This window comes from Megascapheus bottae, chromosome 30 (genome assembly GCF_031878675.1).
Source record: "Megascapheus bottae isolate mThoBot1 chromosome 30, mThoBot2.hap1, whole genome shotgun sequence".
NCBI classification, from domain to species: Eukaryota; Metazoa; Chordata; class Mammalia; order Rodentia; family Geomyidae; genus Megascapheus; species Megascapheus bottae.
In genome coordinates this window covers 1,760,599-1,784,281 of record NC_143538.1, presented here as the reverse complement: position 1 = coordinate 1,784,281, position 23,683 = coordinate 1,760,599, and the positions used below count along the sequence as shown (strand labels likewise).

General features: G+C 58.8%; 1 protein-coding gene across 1 annotated transcript in view; it reads left to right on the top strand.

Annotated features, from left to right (window-relative positions):
• Positions 1-23,683, top strand: part of Lingo1 (leucine rich repeat and Ig domain containing 1) — a 79,297-nt gene that overhangs the window by 22,912 nt on the left and 32,702 nt on the right. The window contains exon 3 of the mRNA XM_090321523.1: positions 22,478-22,654. The gene's annotated coding sequence lies outside the window, so the exon portion shown is untranslated. The remainder of the gene's footprint in view (positions 1-22,477; positions 22,655-23,683) is intronic.

Sequence of the window (23,683 nt, the reverse complement as noted above, 5' to 3'; positions counted from 1 at the left end):
TGGGGGGGGAGAGGAAGTTGTTGGGGTCCAGCTGGAGGGAGAGGGGTTTTTCTTGCTGTTTTTTTTTTTCTCTGTCCTCAGGGAATTTTCAAACCTATCCAATTCTTGCCTGGTTTGGGGGAGGAAAAAACACAAGGTGTTAATGGACCATTTTCTGCAGCTAGGAGGGCAATTCTGTGACAGAGGCAACAAACCCCATTTTAATGAGAAGCAAATTTCTCTTTAACTCTGGACACCTGCCCTTCCCCCATGCAGCCCTCAGCTCTTAGAGATGGAACCCCCCCACCCCGTGTTAGGGTGTTAGATCAGCAGGTTCTGCTCCCCTGAACCTCTCTTTTTTTTTTTTTTAGCATCTGCAAGAGTCACTTGATACTTTCCTAGCCGTGGGCCACAGGCAGCGGTGAGAAGCAGGGGTGGCTCCCGCCTGTAATCCCAGCTTCTTGAGAGGCTGAGAGCAGAGAATTAGGGTATAAGGTCAGACTGGGCAGGAAAACCCCCGTGACTCTTCTCTCCAGTTAACCAGCACAAAACCAGAAATCAAGCGGCGGCTTAAGTGGTAGAGCGCCAGCCTTGAGTGAAAAAGCTCAGGGACAGAGCCCAGGCCCTGAGTTCAAGCCCCAGGTATGGGCACACACACATGGAAAGGGTATGTGTTGACTTTGTTGCCACTGTGTCCCTTCTCCTCCCCCTCCCTCTCCCTCCCTCTTCCTCCCTCTCCCTCCCTTCCTCTTTCCCTCCCTCCCTCCCTCCCTCCCTCCCTCATGTTCTTCTGGGTGGGACAGGGCATGAACGAGCAGCTGCCATGTTGGATCCAGTCTACCCCGGCCAGGGGAAGCTGGCCTGCTTGGCTCTCACCCATCTCCTCTGGTCCAGGCTCCTGGCACCCATCCTTGGCTTTAGTGGGCTTTACTACTCCTTCCAACCTAGGGTGGGGCCGGGGGCGGAGTCATACTTGGTGGTTTCCATAGAAACAGGCGCACCTCCTTGCCCTTAGCTCTGGCCACTGAGTCTCCCAGGGTGGGGAAGGGGGGCTGGAGAGATAGAGGAGGTGGGGTGGGGAGACTGGGAGAGGTCAGGGAAGGCTGCCAGAAGGGGGGGTCTGGTGGCCAGCAGTGGAGGAAGAGAGACCCTAAGGCTGGCAGATGAAAGGTCTGGGGTTGAGATGAAGCCAAGATTTTTTTTTTTTCTTTGAGTGCTCTGTGAATTTCTGATCATTCAAGACTCAGCCGCTGTAGTGGAGACTGGTGTGTGTGTGTGTGTGTGTGTGTGTGAGAGAGAGAGAGAGAGAGAGAGAGAGAGAGAGGGGGGGGGGGAGAACACATGTGTGTACACTGATACGAAGGTTTGAACTCAAGGCCTTGCACTCTTTTTTTTTCTCTTCTTCCAGTCCTGGGGCTTGAACTCAGGGCCTGAGCACTGTCCTTGGGCATTTTCCTTAAGGCTAGTGCTCTACCACTTAAGCCACAGCACCACGTCTGGCTTTTCTATGCATGTGGTACTGAGAAATCAAACCTGGGTTTTAGTGCATGCTAGGCAAGCACTCTGCCGCTAACGAGGCCAGACTCCCAGCTTGCACCCTTGCTTGACTTTTTCACTTGAAGCTGGCTCCCTACCACTTGAGCCACACCCCACATCCAGTTTTTTACTAGTGAAGAGGAGAGTCTGAGAGTCTTTCTGACTTTTCTTCTGAGACTGACTTTGAACCTCGATTCTCAGATCTCAGCCTCCCGAGTAGCTGGGAGTACAGGTGTGAGATACCAGTGCCCAGCGATCTTGTTATGCCCTGGTTGGCTTTGAACCTCCATTCTCAGATCTCAACCTCCTGAGGAGCTGGGAGTACAGGTGTGAGTCACCTCGCCTGGGTTTAGGCTCCTATCTTATACTTGCACTTGACATTTCTGAGAGCTCTGCCAAGCGCTGCCAGCCTTGTCAGGTAGTTAGTGGCCCTTTAGGTCTCTTTATCTGACAATTGTCTGTTCTTTGCCTTTTAAAATACGTGGGTGATTTGTCTTTTTCTTTTAGTATTGATTTGCAGAGTTCCTTATATAGCTTGGAAGCAGATTTTGTGTGTGTGGTGTATGTGTGTGTCCCCTGTTCTTCGGTCTCTACTTCTGGTCTAGCCTGTATCTTGTCTTTCCTTGAAATGATTTAAATTTTCTTGAGATGATTTAACTCGTCACAAAGTTACCTTTCTGACCTCTGTGGCTTCTGCTTTTAATCAACTTGTGGAAAGTGAATGTTTTTGTAAGTGTGTGTGTGTGTGTGTGTGTGTGTGTGTGAGAGAGAGAGAGAGAGAGAGAGAGAGAGAGAGAGAGAGAGAGAGAGAGAGAGAGAGAGAGAGTGTTCTGGACCTTGAACTCAGGGCCTGGGCTCTGTCCTGTAGCTTTTTCTTTCAAGGCTGGTACTCTACCACTTGAGCCACAACTCTCCTTCTGTTTCTGTTTGTTTAATGGGGGGATGATTGGAGATAAGAGTTTCGTGGACTTTTCTGCCTAAAGTAGCTTACAACCACGGTCCTCATATCTCGGTTTCGTGAGTAGCTCGGATGGCAGGCGTGAACCCCCAAGGTCTTGCGTGGAGTACACGTTTTTAAGGTTCTCAATCACCACTGCTAACGTGTTTCTGAGAACGTTTGTCGTGCTGGGCAGAGGACTGTCTACTCCAGGGACCATGCAGGATTACAGAAAGGACCAGCCAGTTCCTTATTCCTGAGCGGCTAATGTACCCACCTCGGAGAGGGGCTTTGTGGAAGCCTGGAGCCCGTGGCAAAGCCCTTCTCTTAGCTCTCTGCTGAAGAACCCCGGTCTCCCCGTGGGGCGGGCACGGGGGACTTGGATTCAAGCTCAGCTCTGACAGCAGTGTCTGAGGCAGGCTGGTTAATGAGAGCCCGGGGGACGGGGAGGCGAAACCGCCCAGGAGCTCTGGTGATGCTGGCACTGCCATGTTTGTGCCTCCAAAACCAGAGGCAAACTCCGAAACCTCAGTGCTTCTTTTTTTTTGGGGGGGGGAGGGCAGGATTAGATGGGAGGCCGGAGTCCCAGAGCCCCGCCGCTGCTGCCTTGGGCTCTGTACAAGTTCTAGAACAATCTGAGCTCATCTCCCAGGATGGAAATGTGGCAGAAGACAGAGGCCAGGACTCCTGAAGCAAGAGAGAGCTCAGCTGTGTCCCTCGAGAGCTGTGGGGGAAGGGCGGCACCCCAGAACCAGGCCACACAGTGAGGGGGGAGGTAGACAGAGTCAGGATGATTATTTCATCATTCGTGTGTGCACTGGTACCAGGATTTGATGTTAGGTCTTGAGCAATGTCCCTTAGCTTTTTTTTTTTCTTTTGTCGGTTGTGGGGCTTGAACTCAGGACCTGGATGCTGTCCCTGAGCATTTTTTTTTTCCCTGATCATTTTTGCTCAAGACTGGTGCTTTACCACTTTGAGCCACAGCTCTGCTTCCGGCTCTTTAGTGGTTCACGGGAGATGTAGGTCTCGGGGACTTCCTGCCCCGGCTGGCTTTGAACTGCGATCCTCAGATCTCAGACTCCTTTGTAGCTAGGACAGATGTTGTGAGCCATGGTGCCCAGAGGGAAATTACACCCACCTCACACTTCTCCTGGCAGCTCCCGGAGTGCAGGGGTAGCAGGAAGGGCTGGTTGGGGAAGGCCCCAGGGGGTCCAGCCCCATCCCCAGTTTCCAGCAGGGCCCGAAGGGTTAATTTTGCCACGTGCCTTAGAGAGCGGCTGGCATGGCGTGGCGGTATGCAAATCCATACACTTTCATAAACTGCTTAATTAGGCGAATGTTAATGAGACGTTAATTACTGTTGTGCCCGAGGATCCCACGGAAACAGGGATTATGTTTCTCTTCAAACATCCCGTCTTAATTATAACTTGTGCTTAATTCCGCAGCCTCCACCCGCGGCGAGGGTGGGCCGGGCGCCTCCCTTTATGGGTGGCTCTTCCTGCAGTGCTCCACGTCAGGGAGTGCCCGCCCCGTGCCCGGTGTCTCCCAGGACAGGCAGCCTGGCAGTCACCGTGTCCCCAGGCAGGAGCCGAGATGGTCCATCTGGTCTCCGCACGGGCTTGGGTGGCCTCCATGTGGCCGGCCCATCCTGGTGGGCCAGGGCGTGGGAACCAGGCTGAGGTGCTAGCGCCCACACAGGTTTGGGGGGCCCCAGGCCGGCCCACCCCATGCCCCTGTTTAATAGAGTGGTGTGAACTTGAACTGGCGTCCGTAATGGCCACACAGAGCCCTGTGCAGGCTCTCTGTGGCTGTCTCCAGTTGTGTTGTCAGGGCAGCCTGGCCTACACTATGGAACCTCACCCCTGCTCCCCTGTGACCCTGCCTCTGCTCCCCTGTGACCTCACCCCTGCTCCCCGTGACCCTACTCTGCTCCCCTGTGACCTCACCCCTCCTCCCCTGTGACCTCACCCCTGCTCCACTGTTATCTCACCCCTGCTCCCCTGTGACCCTGCCTCTGACCCCCCATGACCTCACCTCTGCTCTCCTGTGACCTTACCCTCCTCCCCCGTGACCTCACCCCTCCTCCCCTGTGACCTCACCCCTGCTCCCCTGTGACCCTGCCTCTGACCCCCCATGACCTCATCTCTGCTCCCCCATGACCTCACCCCTCCTCCCCTGTGACCTCACCCCTGCTCCCCTGTGACCCTGCCTCTGACCCCCCATGACCTCACCCCTGCTCTCCTGTGACCTCACCCCTCCTCCCCTGAGACCTCACCCCTCCTCCTCTGTGATCCTACCTCTGCTCTCCTGTGACCTCACCCCTGCTCCCCTGTGACCTCACCCCTCCTCCTGTGACCTCACCCCTGTTCCCCTGTGACCCTGCCTCTGACCCCCATGACCTCACCCCTGCTCTCCTGTGACCTCACCCTTCCTCCCCTATGACCTCACCCCTGCTCCCCTGTGACCCTGCCTCTGCTCCCCCGCGACCTCACCCCTGCCCCACTGTGACCTCACCCCTGCTCCCCTGTGATCCTGCCTCTGCTCCTCCGCGACCTCACCCCTGCCCCACTGTAACCTCACCCCTGCTCCCAGGTGGCCCTGCCTCTGCTCCCCCGCGACCTCACCCCTCCTCCCCTGTGACCTCACCCCTGCTCCCTGTGACCTAACCTTTGCTCCCCTATGACCTCACCCTTGCTCCACTGTTATCTCACCCCTGCTGCCCTGTGACCCCACCCCTGCTCCCATGACCTCACCCCTGCCCCACTGTGACCTCACCCCTGCTCCCCTGTGACCCTGCCTCTGACCCCCCATGACCTCACCCCTGCTCTCCTGTGACCTCACCTCTTCCCCCCTGTGACCCCCACCCCTGCTCCCTGTGATCTAACCCCCCTCCTGTGACCTCACCCCTGCTTTGCTGTGAACTCACCCCACTCCACTGTGACTTCACCCCTGCTGCCCTGTGACCTCACCCCTGCTCCCATAACCTCACCCCTGCTCCTGCTGTGACCTAACCCCTGCTCTCCTGTGACTTCCCCCCTGCTCCTATGCCCCTGTCCCTATTCCCATGACCTCACCCCTGCTCCCCTGTGACCTCGCCCCTGCGCCCCTACTATCTCGCCCCTGCTTCCTGTGACCTCACCGTGCTCCTGTGGTCTCATCCCTCTCCTGTGACCTCACCCCTGCTCCTGTGGCCTCAGCCCTACTCATAACCTTACCCCCCTCCTGTGACTTCACCCCTGCTCCTGTGGTCTCACCCCTGCTCCCTGCTTCTCCTGTGGCTCCACCCTGCTCCTTCCCCTGTAACCTCACCTCTGTCCTCTCTTGCAGCCCCTACCCCTCACTCCCAGCGCCCTTCCCACTATCCCTTCAATGATCTGGGAAGGACTTGGGGAGTTGGGGGGTTTGGGGGGCCTGGGAAGGCCTGTGTGGGTCCTGGAGGAAATGCAGGTGTGGGGCCAGGTCAGATCGGAGGGGCCGGGGTCTCTGTGATGTGTCAGCGTTGGCCACAGAAGCCGGGGTGGCTGCTGGCGCTCTGCCATTTGAGCCACAGCTCTACTTCCGGCTTTTCGGTAGTTCATTAGAGACGTTTCAGCTTTGGTGCGGCTTTGAAGTGTGATCTTCAGATCCCTGCATCTTGAGACGCTGGGGTTGCAGGTGGCAGCCACCAACGCCTGGCTCCACCCCATTCTGCAGCTTTTTACCATTAAACAAAAAGGAAAAATTCCGGGAGGGGCCGGGAGGGGAGGGGTGAGCCATCGACTTAAACGTTTGAATTAGCTTCACTTTGCCGAAAGCTGCGTGTCAGGATAAAGCCTGTCCCACAGAGTCGTATATCTTCTCCTGAGTGGGACTAGGAGAATAAATGAATGCTCTTCATATATTATTACGGCCTGACACAGCCAAGGCAGGGAGAGGCAGCCGGCGGTGATTAATGGATAGATTCTGGCTAATGAGCTGGAGATCAGGCTGCCTGCAGGCCAGGGGCCTGGGCCATGGCGAGCTACTGAGCCCCAGGACTCAGGCTGTGTGTGTACCTAGAACTCAGGGCCTCATGCTCGCACTTGGCCTTCTTCCCCCCCCCCCCCCCCCCCCCCGCTCAAGGCTGGTGCTCTACCACTTGAACCACAGTCTCCTCTTCAGGCTTTTTGGTGGTTTGTTACCAGTCTCATGGATTTTTCTGCCCCGGCTGGCTTTGAACCTGGATCCTCAAATCTCAGCCTCCTGAGTAGCTGGGACCATAGATGTGGAGCCACTGGCGGCATGGAGCCTGGCCTTCTGGGGGAATTTTCTCCTTCTTCCTCACTTCCGGGGGGGGCATACAAAAGCCAGGCCTGGGGTCAAGGGGGGGACATGCTGCAGACCCTTCCTCCTCAGAGCTCTCGCGGGCGCCACGCGGCTGCGACTGGCACCTGTGGTCGGCTCCCGCGGTGGGCACACCTCACGAGTGAATACAGGTTGTCACGCGAAGTCTTGGGAGATCTTGGGCTGAAAGATGCTCCGTGGATGCAAACCCGAGTGACGGTTATTACCCATAACCGCAGAGCGTCAGGAGGAGAAGTCATGCACACGTGCACAAGGTCGGGGCCAGCCAGGGTCCCGACCAAGATCCGCCCAACACTCCCTCCCCCCTTCCCTCCTTCCCTCCTTCCTTCCCTCCTTCCCTTTCTTTCTTTTTTCTTTCCCTCCCTCCCTCCCTCCTTCCCTCCCTCCCAGCCCCCTTCCCAGCCTCCCCTCTCCCTCTCCCACTCTCTCCCCCTGCTCTGGGCCCACTGCCTGCTTCTTTGTCTCCTGGATCACAAACACAGGCATCTGGCTGGGCTCCGAGGCGGACCGGGCCAGCTCTGGTGCTGGCGGGCCGGGGAGGGGCCCTGGCTTCCCTGCTCAGGGGTGGGGGGGGAGGCTCCTGTGCCTCCTCACCCGGAGCCATGGCGCTCTCACAGCCTGGCAAGCTTGGTGCCCTCCATGCGTGGCCACGCATGGTTTCTGTATGCGTGCCGTGTTCACACGTGGGGTGTGTGTGTGTTCGTGTTTCCCCCCCCCATCCTTCTGGCCGTGCACTCAGCATGGTTCCTGGGCCTCGGCTGGGCGCTTTGTTCCCTGAGGGCAGACAAGGGGTGAGTGGCCCTCAGGGCGCGGATCCGGGCAGGGCCCAGAGCCAGCAACCCCAGTACATCCCTTCCCTTCTCCAGCCTCTTCCCCGTCCTCCCTCTGCACCTCTGTCCTCCCTCGGGCAGCTCTTCTCATCCTCTGAGCCCATTGGCTGGGGGACAGGGTGGTGGTGGGCAAAAAAAAAAAAAAAACAAAAACCACCACCCACTTCAGAACCCTGGACAGCGCCTGGCAGGGCCATGGCACCGAGGGCAGTGCCCTGCCCGGCCTTCACATTCCACACCAGCTCAGAGGCCATTCTGCCCTGTGTCCTGTGTGTGCTGGCGGGGACAACGGGGCCAGGAGAACACTGGTAACATCCCAGCTAGGCAGCCCTGGTCACCCCATCTCCCCAGCAGCCGTGGTGCTTGTCTGGGTGGCCCAGCTCAGCGACTGCCAGAGAAGAGATCAGAGATGTCAGCTTTGTTCCCTGGCCTGTGCGATCCTCAATCACAGTCACAGGATCTGGAGGGGAGCAATCAGGAAGGCGCCCTGGAGGAAGTGGCCCAAGCCTGAAGCAGACTGAGGAAGCAGGCCCAAGAGGCACCTGTCAGCATGGCCTCCAAAGAGGCTGGCTGTGTGGAGGGAGGGTGGGGAGCCTTGTGTGGGCTCTGGGCACCGGGCAGCCCTGAGTCGGGGAAGGGAGGCCCTGTCCCTGGTCTCCTACCAGGTAGGCCCCACCAAAACAGAGGCTCTTGATGGCCAGAGAATCTGAGCCTTAATATGTAGTAGGTTCTCGACGATGGATGCCATCATGCGTGTTAAATGAAATACACGAACTCTGGATAGACTGAAGGGGGTTGAACCAGAAGTGGGGTGGGGGGGGGTGGGAGAGGATGGAGGAAGGCAGATGCCGGAAGAGAGGCTGGCAGAGGAAGGAGGAGGAGGAGGGGGAGGAGGAGGAGGTGGTGGTGGCTCTTAACAGCTGCCCCCCCATACACACTCAACACCCACTGTGTGTGTGGAGCCCGGGATGGGAGTGCATGCGTGTGTGTACCCATGTGGGCGGGTGTGTGTGTGTGTGTAAAACAAATAACTGGAAAATGAATTTAATTATAAGGCACTTTTAATAGCTATTTATATTTAATCCTGCTAATTTGGTGTCTTGTGTAGCCAAACTGTAATTCTATTCTTCGTACTCATTTGGTAGAGAGAGTGGGAGGGAAGGAGAGGGAGGGAGGGGGAGGCAGCCACAAAGGGGAAGCAGCAGGTACCCCCCAGCTTAGATCCCCCCCACCTCACCATGTCTAATGGGCCCAAGGGCCTGGACCCCTGCTCTGTCTTTAGGAGCCTTTCTCCTGTTTGCGCTGAGGTGCAGGCAGCAGAGGAGAGTCAGGCAGACCGAGGTTCGAATCCATGGGGGCATGGCTGGGGGCTCAGAGCTGCTCATTCCTTCCTGTCATCCCAGCTACTCCAGAGGCTGAGATCTGAGGCTCACAAAGCCAGCCGGGGCAGGAAAGTCTGTGGACTCTTATCTAGCAAAAAGCTGGAGGTGGAGTTGTGGCTCAAGTGGTAGAGCGCCAGCCTGGAGTAAGAGAGCCACACGGGAACTTGATACCCTGGGTTCAAACCTAATACTGGTATCATTTTTTTTTAATTTGGGGTGGGACTGGTAGAGCCCAGCCCAGGGCTCTGGGGTGACTGCCTTGGAGAAGGAAGGAAAGCCCCAAACACTGACTGGTCAGTCTCAGCCGGTCCACACTGGTCTGGATTTCAGCTGCTCTGGAGCTCCAGCCAGCCTCCGCTTCATTGGTGGAGAAGAGGTGATTGGCAGCTGGGATGGCCAATAGGTGGCGAGGGTTCTGCCCCTTCTTTCAGGGCTTGGCTGGCTGCAGGCCTGCCCACCCAGGGGCCACCTCAGTGCTAGCTCTGCGGGAAGAGTCAGGCCTCCCTGGGTTGTGGAGACTGGGTGTGGGGGCCTGGGCTCCAGTGGGGTGCGGGATTTACAGGTCCGAATCTGGGGGTGTCGGGGTCCTCAGGGCCTTCTTTCTTCCTGGACGCCCTGGCGTGGGTCAGATGCTCTGGGCCCCAGGTGGGAGAGGCTGGGGACAAAGGGATCAGGGCAGATCTGGGGGCGGGGGGGGGGGGGGGGGGAGGGGCTGCCTTTTGTTCTCCCCCCCCCACCTGCACACCCCAAGGTGGGAGCTCCCCCATTTCACACACAGGGAAACTGAGGCCTGGAGTGATTTCAGAGCCAGGGCTGGAACTTGGGTTAGCTGACTTGAAAGACAATTTCAATTTCCTTTCTGGCCGGCACTCTCCAGTCTTCAGGGCTGTCCCTGAATGCATACCCCAGTGTCGCTGGAGAGGAGGGGTGGGGGGGGTAGGCGCAAGGAGGATCACTCTGACTTCCTCTTTCTGTGTGCGTGTGTGTGTGTGTGTGTGTGTGTATTTACATGCTGGTACTGGGGCTTGAACTCAGAACCTTGTGCCCTTGTTTAGTGCTCCACCACTTGAGCAACCCCCCCACTTCCGGCCTTTTGGTGTTTAATTGAAGCTAAGAGTCTCATGGGCTTTCCTGTCCAGGCTGGCTTTGAACCGTGATCCTCAGATCTCTGTCTCCGGACGTTCCGCAAAGCTTGCCCTGGGGTACCACAGCTCCAGCTCCATTCTTCCAGGAAGCAGGGGGCCCCAGCCTGTCAGGAAGGGGAGAATTTGGCTCTGGGTGGGCCGTACGTGGGTTCAAATCCAGGCTCTGCCCATCACCAGGCTGTGTGCCATGTGTCCCCTGAGCCACCGTGGCAGGCTGGCCCTGAGTGCTGGTGTAACCCCCCCTCCCCGCTTCTCTGCAGTCAGGCGGGGGTGGGGTGGCGCCCAGGGTCCTTTCCTCTCCAGGACAGTCTCAGTTTAATAAGAGACTTCAATGTCTCTGATCCCGACGGGAGCAATGTTTCCCTTTAATGGTGACATTTCAGGCAGGGGACAGCGCAGGAAGAGGCCATGTCCGCCTCGGGTTCTCAGCCCGCCTCCCCCGCCCCTCCTCTGGACTCACGAGCAGGTCACTGTCTCATTCATTTGATTGAGGGATTTAAAAGCCTCGCCTGGGAGTTTGGGGTGCTTCGCGTGCCAGTGCTGGGAGCACAGTAAGCTGCTCTGGTTCTCGCCTGTCCTCCTGGCAGCTGGCTGCGACCTCTGGTCCCCACGGAACCCTGGGAGGTGTCTGGGCTGAGGGGGCCACAGAGCCACAGGAGATGGGCAGTGATCGGGAGGACTGAATCCTGGGCCCGGGGCTGAAATGGCCAGGGACTGTTAGAGTTCGAAAGGAGAGGGAACCACACCCGCCAGTCATCCTAGCCACCCCGGAGGCTGAGGTCAGAGGATCGCAGTTCGAGGCCAGCCAAGGCAGAGGAGTCCCTGAGAGACTCAAAAAGAATTGGACGTGGCGCTGTGGCTCAAGTGGTAGAGTGCCAGCCTCGAGCACAGATTGCTCAGAGAGAGCGCCCAGGCCCAGAGTTCAAACCCCAGGACTGACCAAAGCAGAAAGGAGAAGTAGAGGCAGCAGTGGTGGGGGTCTGGACCCCGGGGTTCTTGTCCACCTTTTTCCTGTGATTCACTCTGTGGCCTCAGTCTTTCCATGTGTGCATTTGGGGTTTTGGGGTGTGCAAGCTGACTCAATGGACTCCTCACCTTAGAGTCTAACAACATGCCAGTTACCAGTGGCTCACGCCTGTCACCTCCGCCACTCAGATCAGAGGATGAGAGTTCAAACCCAACCCTGGGCAGAAAGGTCTGTGAGACTTTTATCTCCAGGGAGCCGCCGGCACAAAGCTGGTGTGGTTCAAGTGGCAACGCCACAGCCAGGAGTGAAAAAGCTCAGGGATCGAGCCTCGGGCCTTAGATGATGGCACATATGAAAAGAAAGCTTGGGTAAGAGGGCAGCTGAAGTGGGGGTCCCCAAAGAGCTGGGGGGATGGGAGGCAGGTGTGTGCCAGTGCCATCCGTCTGTTCTGGCCGGCGTGTTCATTAAGCATCTCTAAGATAGATTCCCCCTGGCACGCGAGCCATAGGATTTATTTTTGTTGTGAATGGCTCCATCTATCATGGACCCCCTCACTGCTGGCGGGCTCTGCTAGCCGCTGCCCAAGCCCTGCAGCTCTAGGGCCCCAGTTTCCACTAGAGGTGTGTGTGTGTGTGTGTGTGTGTGTGTGTGTGTGTGCAGGTTCAGGGTCCTGTGTAGAGAGTGAGTGCAGTCAGGGCTGGCTTCCTGGAGGAGGTGGCAGGATGGGCTGTGAACCTAAACCCTGAATAGGAATTGGGCAGCTGGGAAAGAGGGACAGGTGCCAGCAGCTGTGTTTGTAGGAGAAAGGGGTTCTGAGGAGCCAGTTGGGGAAGGCCTCTGACTCCCTTGTGTTTATGGGGGCCCCTAGGCTGTGTTTGTTGAACGATACGGGGGGGGGGGGCACGCATGCGTGCTGGGGCTTGAACGCCCGTGCATTCTTCCTCGTGTTTTTGCTCAAGGCAGAAGCTCTGCTCTACTGTTAGAGCCACACCTCAGCTTCCCGCTTTTTGCTGGTTACTTAGAGCTAAGAGTCTCAGGGTTTGTCTGCCCAGGTTGGCCTTGAACCCTCCGCTCTCAGATCTCCTAGATGGGGGAATGGGTCTGCTGCCTCCTTCTAGAGGTGAACAGCTTGGGATCCACTCAGACCTGAGTTCAAGTCCCCCCTCCACCACAGGCTAGTATTTACCCTCGAGCCTTCGTTTGCTCTCTGTGTAGGGGGGTGGGTTCGGTCCTGGAAGCCCAAGGCCTTCTCTGTCTCTGCCTGGGCCTGGCTCTGCTCCCCTAGGCTTCTGGCCTCTCTGCTGTTCAAGCCCCAGGATTGGCACAAAAATCCATCAATCAAATTGTGTTTCCACCTTCTGCACAAGCTCCGAGGACTTCCTGGAGACCAGGTGTTGGGTTCCAGCTCTGCCCAGCAGCCCCGGCCCCTGGGGCCTGCTTTATTTGTGGGATACCAGGCCCTGGAGACGTGGCTGGCCACAGCTACCCACCGGGGTACTGGTGCTCAGCCCTCGTCCCCTTCCTAACCCGAGGGGCTGAAGTGAAGTTAGAGGCAAAGGGTGGGAAACCAGAGACCATTCAAGGGCTTCCTGGGATGCCAACGTGTGAGGGGGACGTGGGCTCGGATCCTCAGGGGCCCGCTGGGCAGCGTGTCCTGAGAGCAGACCTTCCCCGAACCCCCGCCCCTGGTGCGCCATCGTTACCTTCCATCTCCTCCCGGAAGCCCTCCCGGATTGCGCTCTGTGGATCTCTCTAACCTTCCCTTCAAAGCTCCCACCCCACAGTCCCCTCCACCAAGATGACCGACAGTGGATCTGTTCGTGGCCAGCTTGAAGGCCACCGGGGTGAATCCTCAGAGCCACCCAGGGCTGGGGCGGGGGGAGGGAGCCCTGGGGCCTGCCAGTGTGTCCCCTTTGTGTCACCAGCGAGGAGTTGCTGGCAGAGCTGTTTGTGGGAACAAAAGCCACAGGCTGGCAGCTCCTCGACGGTGTTCCTCTCTGGTTTCCTTCCCACCCGGCCCCCTCCAGGCTGGCTGGTAACTTGGGGGGCCGGGAACCTCGAGCCCCCGCCCCGGAATCCTGCGGACAACCCTTTGTGTTTGTCCCCAGCCCTGTGAAGCGCTGACAAGCGGCCATCAGCAGGGACAGAGGGGTTCATTATGGAGAGTTATCGCCTGCGTCCCAGGCAAAGATCCATCTTCCCGCAGCCGGCGGCGGGAAGGCGAGGAGGAAAATGAGGGGCGGAGGGAAAAAGCCTCCCTGCACCAGTTTCCGCCAGCTAACGCGATTACTGGCTGCTCAGCCGAGTGCCAGCTGTCGGCAGGCAGCCTGGCCCCACGCCAGCCCCGCTCAGCTGCGGGCCGCGCTGGGGCTCCCCGCGCCCTCCTCCAGGCCCTGGCTGGCAGGTGTGAGCACCCGGCCTCCCGGGGAGGCCGACCACGCCAGGTGGCCGTGGCCTGGCTCGTGGCACCCCGTCCCGTGGCACCCCGTCCCGTGGCACCCCATCCCGTGGCATCCCATTCCGTGGCACCACTGCCACTGCTGCAGCAGCACAGGAGGAAGAGTCTAAAAGGGGCAGGACACAGGTTACGGGGCTAAGGCAGCAGGCTCTGCCCGTTCATTCATTTGTTCATTCGTTCACTCATTCATTTGTTCACTCGGTCATTCCCTCATGCATTCGTTCCCTCATTCATTCACTCACTCTCTCATTTATTCACTCACTCACCAACTGGATCCTGAGTGCTCGTGGAGCAGGAAGCACCGCCCACAGTGGCAGAGGCTGCTATTGAGAAAAGTGAACAGGAGGCCGGGGGCTGAGAGCAGAGGACGGAGGAAAGGCTTTCCGGGCAGGAAAGGCTGTGAGCCCGTCAGCTCCAAAGAACCACCAAAAAGCCTAACGTGGAACGGTGGCTCAAATGGTAGAGCGCCAACCGTGAGTAAAAAAAGCTAGAGGGGAGTGAGAGGCCCTGGGTTCGAGGCTCAGCACACACACACACACACACACACACATACACACACACACACACACACACACACACACACACGTGCAGCCCTCACAGGGCTTGGCGTGGGTGCTGGCCGGGCCTAGTCCACGGATACAGCTGCTGCTCACGATTTCTTGACACACGTGCCCGTTCAGACCCAGCAGAGGCTGGGGCGAGGCCTGGGGACCCTGGGGAGGAGAGAGCCAGGGCTGGGGTACCGAGGGTCTGCACACCCCGCCGCCACTCTGGAGAGGAGCCGCTGGCCATGCAACCTGGCCATCCAGGCGGCCTGCCTGGAGGAGGCGCACTGGCTCACTGTCCAATTTGCTGCCCTCCACGTTTCTCTTTAAGTCTGGCAGAGAGTTTTTCCTCTTTCTAATGAGTTCATCCATCTTGGCAACAGTATCCATTTGAGGACAGGTGGGGACTGGGGGTGGGGAACTGTACCCAGCCCCCACTGCAGGGACCAGAGCTGGGGACTGGGCGGGTAGGGAGGCATGGAGTCTCTTTTTTTTTTTTCTGTCGGTCATGGGAGTTGAACTCTGGGCCTGGGCGCTGTCCCTGAGCTCTTCAGCTCAAGGTTGGTGCTCTACCCCTTGAGCCACGGCACCACTCCTGGTTTTCTGGGGGTTCATTGGAGATGAGAGTCTCACAGAAGCTTCTATACGGGAGCTGGGTCTGCCTCGCCCAGCCCGGGAGGCCCAGGGCAAGCTCGGGGGGTGGGTGACAGGTCGCTGGGCCTGCTGTGGCCCGGTGCTTGGACGGCTGGTGTGTCTGAGGCCAGCTCCAGGCGCCATTTTTCCAGCACGGCGGTGGAAGGCGTCCCACATTGGTGCCTTGAAAAGCTCAGAATGTGTCTGCTTGAGCTGCTGCCACCCTGTCCCGGTTCTGACATCAGCGACTCTCAATCTCTGTCATCAGAGCTGAAGACCTGAGTTGGTGGCATCTCTGGTGGGTGGGGTCGGGGCCTCGTCTGGACAGGGTGGAGGGGAGAGCTCAGGTTCTTGGCCAGGCTGCCCCACAGCTCTGCCCCCCTCCACCCGCTTGGGTGAGCACTGATCCCCCCGTGGCGGCCTTGGGAAAGGTCCCCAGCCTCTGCACCTCTAGAAACGGTGTCTTACAGTCGGTCACGGTGACCTGTCAGCCCAGCTGCTCGGGAGGCTGAGATCTGAGGCTCGAGGATCGAGGCCAGCCTGGACGGGAAAATTCCTGAGGCTCCTGTCTCCCACGAACCCCCAGAGCTGTGGTTCAGAGTGGTAGAGTGACAGCCTTGAGCAAAAAGAGCTCAGGGACAGAGCCCAGGCTTTGAGTTCAAGCCCCACAACCAGCGCCACCCCCCCCCCAACCAAGAAAATAGACTTCGGCCGCCTTAGCTTCTTCCTGTGAGTCTGAGCTTCTCGTTATTCTGTTAGCACCGTGGCCTCCAGGCCTCCAGGCTCATCGGTGCAGTGGTGCAGTACGGAACCTGTCCTTCCTTTTTGAAGGCTGAGTAATATTCCACCCCACGGACACGCCGGGTTTATCTGCTCAAGGGTTGATACACGTCGGGGAGGCGGGAGGCTCTTCTTGGCCATTGTGAAAAGAGGGGGGGGCGGTAGATAGCAAACCCGGGTATAAATGTCTGGATCTCAGCCCCTCAAGCAGCTCGGATGACAGGGAATGAGCTGGTCCAGGATGGGCGTTTTATGGAGAGGGATAGTTGAGGCCTAGAGAGGTTTGGGTACAGCTGGAGGCCATGCCTCGGGCAGGTGTCCGAGAACCTTACCTGCTGCACCTGAGAGGGCGTGTGCCCGGACGTGAACGCTGCTGGAAAGACATCCTATGGCCCCAGACTGGAGGGGACTATGGCTTACCCGTCAGCTAGGCGGGCTGGCTGCCTTCCTTCCTGCCCCAGGCCCTTGGCACATGCTCCCGAGTCTCCTGTTTTTTGAGCCCCTCGATAGAAGCTCCTGGCTTCCAAGAGGCCTCCGAGAGAGGCCTCCTGAAGCAGGCGGGGTGGCGGCCCTGGCCCTGGCCCTGTCCTCGAGGGCCTGCCCTGCTCAGGCGGGCACGGGGGTGGCTCCTGGTCTGTGCCACTATTTATAGCCAGGCGCAGCCTCGGGAGGAGGCTATTTGTGTCCCCCCGCCCACGGGAGCAGGGGGAAGGGAGAGAAAGTAGTCCAGCTAAAAATACAGCGGGGCCACACCGCACCCCAGCCCTGCACCCCTCACAGCGCCTCCTGTGGGTGCCATTGGGCAGGGGGAAACTGAGGCCTGCAGGGAAGAGCCGGCTCCCGCCATTGCTCTTTCTTTTTTTCTTTTCTCTTCCTCCCTTCTTCCCTCTCCCCTCCCTTTCTCCTCCTTTCCTCCTCCCTCTCTCCCTCTCTCCTTTCCTCCTCCCTCCCTCCTCTCTCTCGTCCTGGGGCTTGAACTCAGGACCTGGATGCTGTCCCTGATCTTTTTCTCTCAAGGCTGGTGCTCTACCACTTGAGCCACAGCCCCCCCATGGTCTTTCCTGCCCGGGCTGGCTTTGAACCAGGATCCTCTGACCTCAGCCTCCAGAGTAGCTGGGATAGCAGGCGTGAGGTCCGGCGCCCGGCCTGGAATGATGGTTGAGGCCCATATGGGTTCAGACCCCGGCTCTTGGTCACAGAGCCCGAAGATGGCCAAGCAGAGCCGGGGTTCCCCGTGCGGGCCCCACGTCTGCCTGCTGCCTGGGGGGGCTCTGAGCACCTCGCATTGAGTTCCCAGGGCCTGCGCGTTGCAGGCTCTGGTTTTAAGATGTACTGAGCATGAGCACCGCTGGGGGGGGGAGCCAGGAAGCCGTCGTGGGGGAGGGGGCACCCCGCTTCCCTTTCCCAGACGCCTGGAAGGCTGAGACCCAAGGGATACAAGTTCTAAGGTCAGCAGGCACCGTCGCTCACGCCTGTCATCCCAGCTACTCAGAAGGCTGAGATCGGAGGATCACGGTTCAAAGCCAGCCCCAGCAGAAAAGTCTGGCAGGCCAGGCCCCGAAGGCCGTGTCTGTGGGGTGAGTGAGGGCGAGCGCCTAGCAGGAGAGGCATCGACCAGAGCAGCATGTGGTTTGTTTAGACAGAGCCGTGTATGCAAAGGTCCTGTGGTACAAACAGTGGGTCTGGAATGGCTGGAGTAGAAACTGCATGGAGAGGCTGATGGGAGGTGGAGCCAGGCTGCCTCGATCTGAGTCTACGGTGGACGTTGAGTGAGCATGACACCAAGTGTCCCCTGCTTTCTCTTTCTCCGCTTGTCCCCAGTGGCCTGCTCAGGCACGCAAAAAGGGCAAGCTGACTATTCCCCAGAGGGGCCAAGAGGCCAGCCACAGAGGGGGCTGCGGGGAGGGGGTGTTGGGTGGTGCAGCTGGGAATCCCCACGGCTGTGGGTCCCCCCCCCCGATTTCTGGGCCTGGGAGGCTCTGGTCCCCAAAAGGCCAAGGGAGAAAAATCGCTGGCGTCCTTCATCAGGAGTGAGTGTGACAGCGCCCATCTTGAGTCTGTGAAGCATCTACGCGGTAAGGCTCGCTCTCCTCAATCGGGATAATGATGTTAATTAAAAAGCTTTCTTTATAGCAGTTCTGAGGAAGAAAACCAGTTCCGTGGCTCTGGTTAAACGCTCTCACCTTCTGGTGCGCCGGGAAGGGGGTCCGTGCTCAGCCATTTCTGCTTCATTTCAGCTGATTCCAGGCGGCCCCCGAGGTCAGAGCCGGGCCCCAGGCCTGCCTGGCTGGACGAGGCCTGGCCCCGGGCAGGCTGCTCATGACTGTAGACTTTCCTTTGGGACAGCAAAAGACCGGAAGTGGAGCTGTGGTTCAAGTGGTAGAGCGCCACCAGCCTTGAGCGATAAAGCTCAAGGACAGCGCTCAGGCCCTGAGTTGGAGCCCCAGGACCCGAAGAAGGGAAGGAGGGAGGGAGGGAGGGAGGTGACAAGTAGCCATTGTGTCAGTGACTTGTCATTGGGTGTGCAAGTGTGTGTGTACGTGAGTCCCTGTCTGCCGTGTGAGCCTGTGTTGGCGTGCTGGGTCGTCACACGTGTTCCTGTAGGTTGTGTGCACGTCTCCGTCAATGACTCTGGGAAATAAGAGTCTCACGGTTTTTCCCGCCCAGGCTGGCCTTGAACCGTGATCCTCAGGTCTCAGCCTCCTGAGTAGCGGGGTTGGCAGGCAAAAGGCACGGGCTCGGCTGGGTCCCGAGGCGTGAGGGGGGGCGCTGCCCACACCCCAGGCCCTGGGGCCTGCACCGGGCATGCATGCCAGGGCCGCCCCACGCTAGGGAGTAGGGCTTTTCCTTTCAGGACCTGTGCGCTTGCGCAGGCCTGGCCATAAATCAGCCAATGACCCCGGCCTCACCTTCGGAGCCACAGCCCTGTGCAGTGCCAGGGTTTGAATTTAGGGCACTCCCTTGTGCCCAACTCGCCCCTCAGCCTCGCCTGCTGGGCTCTGACGCTGCCCAGAGGCCAACCAGCCCCTCTAGGTCCACTGTGGGGAACGGGTGGCCAGCATCCAGCCCGGAGTCCCCTGGTACCACGCGTGGGGCCGCTGACACCACTGCAGTCAGTCCTAGGAGCCCAGCACGGGGACCCCCAGGCCCCCCGTTTGGCTCTCTGAGATTTGCCAGAAGATTCCAGCAGGTGGAAATCCTAGGGTGTCAAATCTGCTGTCCCTGGGGCCATAACCCAGCAAGCACTGGGGAGAGACGCCAGTGGCTCACCCCAGCCACTCAGGAGGCTGAGATCTGAGGATCGGGGTTCAAAGCCAGCCCAGGCAGGAAAGTCAGTGCGACTCTGATCTCCGCCGAACCACCAAGAAACCGGAAGTGGAGCTGTGGCTCAAGTGGTAGAGCACCAACCTTGAGCTGAAGAGCTCAGGGCCAGTGCCCAGGCCTTGAGTTCAAGATCCAGGACTGGAGCGTGTGCGCGTGCGCACGCACACACACACACACACACACACACACACACACACACTCACACACACACAGGCAGTGTTGACGGCTGGCGGCAGCCACAGCAGGCAGGCGTGGGCACAGACGTCACGCATTGCTTAGGGGGCGTGGAGGGTGTGGGTGGCAGTCACGATGGATCTGCGGGTGCCGTGTGGGGCCGGCTGGTGGCAGGCAGGGCTGGGGGTGCGCGGGGAGGGGGAGGAAGTGTGACAGGAGAGCTTGGTGTGTGCAGGGCACGTGTGACACACTGGGGGGGGCGCAGCAGCTGGCGGGGACTCACTGTCAGAAAATCTGTAAGGTTGCATCAGGAGGGACATGGCGAGGGCATCCTGTGTGCAATGCAGATTCCAGGGCCCCCTAGATTTAAGGGGGGCTGTGGGGTCCACGAAGAGTCTGGTGAAGCAGGCAGTGTGGGCTGGGTGTGGGAGCGCATGCCTGGAATCTCCAGCCCGGGGAGGTAGAGATGGGAAGATCTGGGGTGCTCACAGCCAGCCTGGGGTGCAGAGCCGCACTGGGTCTCTGGAAAGCCCTGGCCAGGGCTGTAGCCCAGTGGCTCTGAGCTTGTCCAGCCTGGGGAACACAGCTGTGGGCTCGAATCCCGGCAGGAAACATGTCAGAGACAGGGAACCCAGTGCTATATTGGAAGGACTCGTTCCTGGGGACGGGGTGGGGTTGGGAGGGTCCCGCAAAGGCTTCCGGGCCGGCTTTGGATTTTGCCCCCTAAGATCTCAGCCTCCGATGAGCCAGGATTACGGGCGTGAGCAGCACCCCCCGGGAGACCAGTCAGATGAGGGCCCTGCCACAGTTAGAGGAAGCTGAGAGCTGAGGATGGAGGTTCAAAGCCAGCCCAGGTAGTGGAGGAATGGCTCAAGGGAAATGCCACGCCAGAGTGCAAGGCCCCAGCACGGAAGAATGCTTCCTCCCTGTGGGACTCGCACTGTCCCCCGCCCTCCCATCCAGACCCCACCCGTGGCCACCCTCGCTCTGTCCACCCGGCCCTTTCCTAAGCAGAACCGCTGGGCCTCCGTTTCCCCTGCTGTAGAAAGAAGCTGAGAATGAAAAGGCTCAATGGATGCCTGCTGGCTGGGAGAACGATGCCTGGCTCGTCTTGCCTGCAGTGTGACGTCGGAGTGGCAGATGGATGGACCGATGGGTGGATGGACAAAGGGATGGGTGGACTGATGGACAGATAGATGGGTGAATGGATAGAAGAATGGCTGGATGGCCAGATGAAAAGATGGATGGGTGGATGGATGGATGCACTGATGGCTGGAAGATGGTTGGACAGATGGGTGGATGGATGGACAGAAGGACGGATGGACGGACAGACGGATGGACGGATGGAGGGAGGCTTTGCAAGGTGTGGCAGTGGAGGAAGGAAGGGTGGTGATTCTGCAGGGTCTTTGGGCCACGGCGGGGCGTGGTGCAGACGTGGGCCGTGCTCCCGGTTCCTCCTCCCTGCCTGGCAGGAGCTGGCACGGCCTGCGGGGGGAGAGGGAGCGTGAGCTGTGCCTTGGGGATCCCCCACCCCCCCAGGACCTGTGTCCTGGAATTCCTGGCTGCCTGGGCACATCCCCTGGTGCTGCCACTTGCCTGGAAAAGAGGAGGAACACAGCACTGTTCCCCAAAACACTGGAAGCTGTGGGGGGGAGCAGAGCCCGTGGGTGTGGCCACAGGTCAGGGGGCCTGGGGGGGAGGGGAGGAGGGAGGACAGAAAGAGGGAAGGGAGGGAGGGAGAGGAGGAGAGAGGGAGGGAGACGAGGGGAGGGAGGGGGGCTCCTCCCTGCCCCCTGCCCGCCCCCCCAGGACAGCCGGCTGGCATCTTGAGAGGATAATTCCGGGCTGTGGAGATATTTAACGGAATCAAAGCCGACGGATCATCTGGCAGGGGCGCCCAGCGCCCCAGCTTAGTGCTGCGGCCCCAACTCCCTGCTTAACGGTGCCCGCCCTGCCCCTGCCTGACCTTGACCCTGCTTCCCCCCTCCCCCTCCCCCTCCCCTCCCTGCTTCCCTCCTCCCCCTTCTCCTCCCCTCCTGTCTGTCCTCCCTTTTATTCTCTCTCTTTAAGCTGGTGGCCCGGGCTGTCTTCCTAGACACTCAGGAGGCTGAGGTCTGAGGATCGCAGGTTTGAAGCCAACCCCGGCAGAAAAGACCACGAGACTCTCATCATTAGTCACCAAACCAAACCAAAACAAACCAACCCGATGTGGCTCCATGGCTCAAGTGGTAGAGCACTGGCCTTGAGGAAAGGAAGTCCTGAGTTCAAGCCCCAGGACAGGCAAAACCCAAACCTCCTCTCCTTCCCTTGGAGGGTCCCAGCCCCTCGTGTGCTGGGGATGTGACCCGAGAGCCTAGGTTTGGTCCTGGGGGGTCACCTCAGCCCTGGCCCCCCATGACTGCAGATGTTAGGTCCCCAGGGCTCTGCTGGGGATTCTGTGAATGAACGAACACGACGTAGAGATTCTGAGCTCATGGGCACTGCGCTCGGGGCTCCGGTGGCAGAGGAGGAGTTAACAGCTGATGCCAGTGGAGGCCTGGGCAAGGCTGGCATCACCGCCCCTGGTCACAGATGATTAATGGAAGTGACCTGGGCTGCCTGTTGGACACACGCACGTGTGTGCGTGGACACACGCTCACTCGAGCATCCCAGCATGTGTGTGTGTGTGTGTGTGTGTGTGTGTGTGTGTGTGTGTGTGGCCTCGTGTCCCCCCAAAGCTTTCCTTTGATGCCTTGAGCTTTGCTTTTCCTTCTTGTCACTGCTGTAACCAACCAGATGTCATCCCAGCAACTCGGGAGGCTGAGAGCTGAGATGGCGAGTTCAAAGCCAGCCAAGACAGGAAAGTCCATGAGACGCTTACCTCCATATCTAATTCACCAGCAGAGAGGCATTGTGGCTCAAGCAGTAGAGTGCCAGTCTTGAGCACAAAAGGTTAAAAACAACAATAATGAATGCATTCCCATCTCCTGCTTCTGGGGTGCACCTGCCCCCCTCACCCACGTTTCCCTGAGCTTTTCTGGCACAGCAGGGGTGTGAAGTGTTTAAAAGACTAGAAGAGGCTTCTATCCTCAGCTAGCCCCCCCTCAGTGCCTCAGTTTCCCTGCTTGTGCAGTCAGGGAAGTAACCTCCCCTCCCTGGGTGTGGCTGCCCAGTCTTCTCCCCAAGAGCTGGGAACCACGTGCCGCCCCTCTGGGCCTGGGCTTCTCCACTTGTGACGTGGGTCTGTCAGCTGGAGGCACTGTGGGATATGGGGGGGGGGCTCGATCACTCCTCTGCCCCAGGCCCTGGCCTCACGCATGCTCTCAGTCACTGAAGGTCTGCCGGACATTTTTAATGGCTGAGTAATACTCCTTCTGGGAGGCACCCTCCCTATTGGGGGAGACGCAGGCCGGTGCTGGGGTCTGGCTGGGTGACCTCTGCCTCTGGGGACTCCCTGTCTCACTCCTCTTCCTCCTCTCTCCTAGGGATCGTATGGCCATGTCCTGGCTGCCTTGAATCCAAGGGGTCAGCCTGTGTCCTGGGGCTCTCACCCCATTCAGCACCTGATACCCCTTCCCCGCTCCCCCCAGCCTCACCTCCTCCAGGCCTGGCCCGAGGGGACGCCAGGCTTCCAGCCTCAGCACGGCACTGTGGCAGATACGGTAAGTTCCCCCCCTAGCTAACCAGGGGACACTTGGCCTTCTTGGTCCCCAAGGATGAAGGACAGCTTTCCAAAATCTGACGGGATTATAAGTCACAAAACAAAAACCAACCAGGGCTGGGAGTGTGGCCTAGTGGTTAAAGTGCTTGCCTAGCATGCATGAAGACCCAGGTTCGATTCCTCAGTACCACATACATAGAAAAAAGCTGGAAGTGGCACTGTGGCTCAAGTAGTAGAGCTCTAGCCTTGAGAAAGCTCAAGGACAGTGCTCAGGCCCCGAATTCAAATCTTAGGACCGGCAAAAAACAACAACACAAAACGCTTTTTTTTTTTACCGGTCATGGGACTTGAACTCTGGGCTTGAGCTCTTCGGCTCAACACTTGAGCCACAGCACCACTTGTGATTTTCTGATGATTCGGTGGAGATAAAATCTCATGGGACTTTCAAGCCTGGGTTGGCTTTGAGCCTCAGATCTCAGCCTCCTGAGTAGCTAGGGTTATAGGCGTGAGCCACCGCGCCCTGCTCCTTCTTTTCTTTTCATTGTTTTCTCATGCTATTATATCCTGCAGCCTCACATGTGTTTAGGAAAGGGCAGAGGAAAAACTACCAAGTGTTCAGTACTGGATGCCACTAAATGCTAGGTTCTTGCTGTCCTGGGTTGGAGAGGGATAGAGCCCCCCCCAAGCCCCCTAAGCTTGACTCGGGGTGCCCAGACCCCAGCCCTCTTCCCCTCCCCACCTGGTGCCCCCTCCCCCTTATCAGCTAATGGAAGAGGCTGGGAAAACTGAGCCTCTGATAATTAAATTTACTTAACGGGTATTCAAGTGGAGTAATGAGAAGTTTAATGCAGTGATTAGATTTTTTTTTAATTAATTAAAACGAGAGCGATGCGTCTTGCCAGCCAGCTGCCTTGACCTCATGCAGAAGAGTGAGCCGACTGCGGTGGGGGGCATTGCCCCCTCCCCAGCTGGGGAGCCACGGGGGGCAGCGGGGGTCCGCGCAGGCCCGGCCCCACCCCCACTGGCTGGG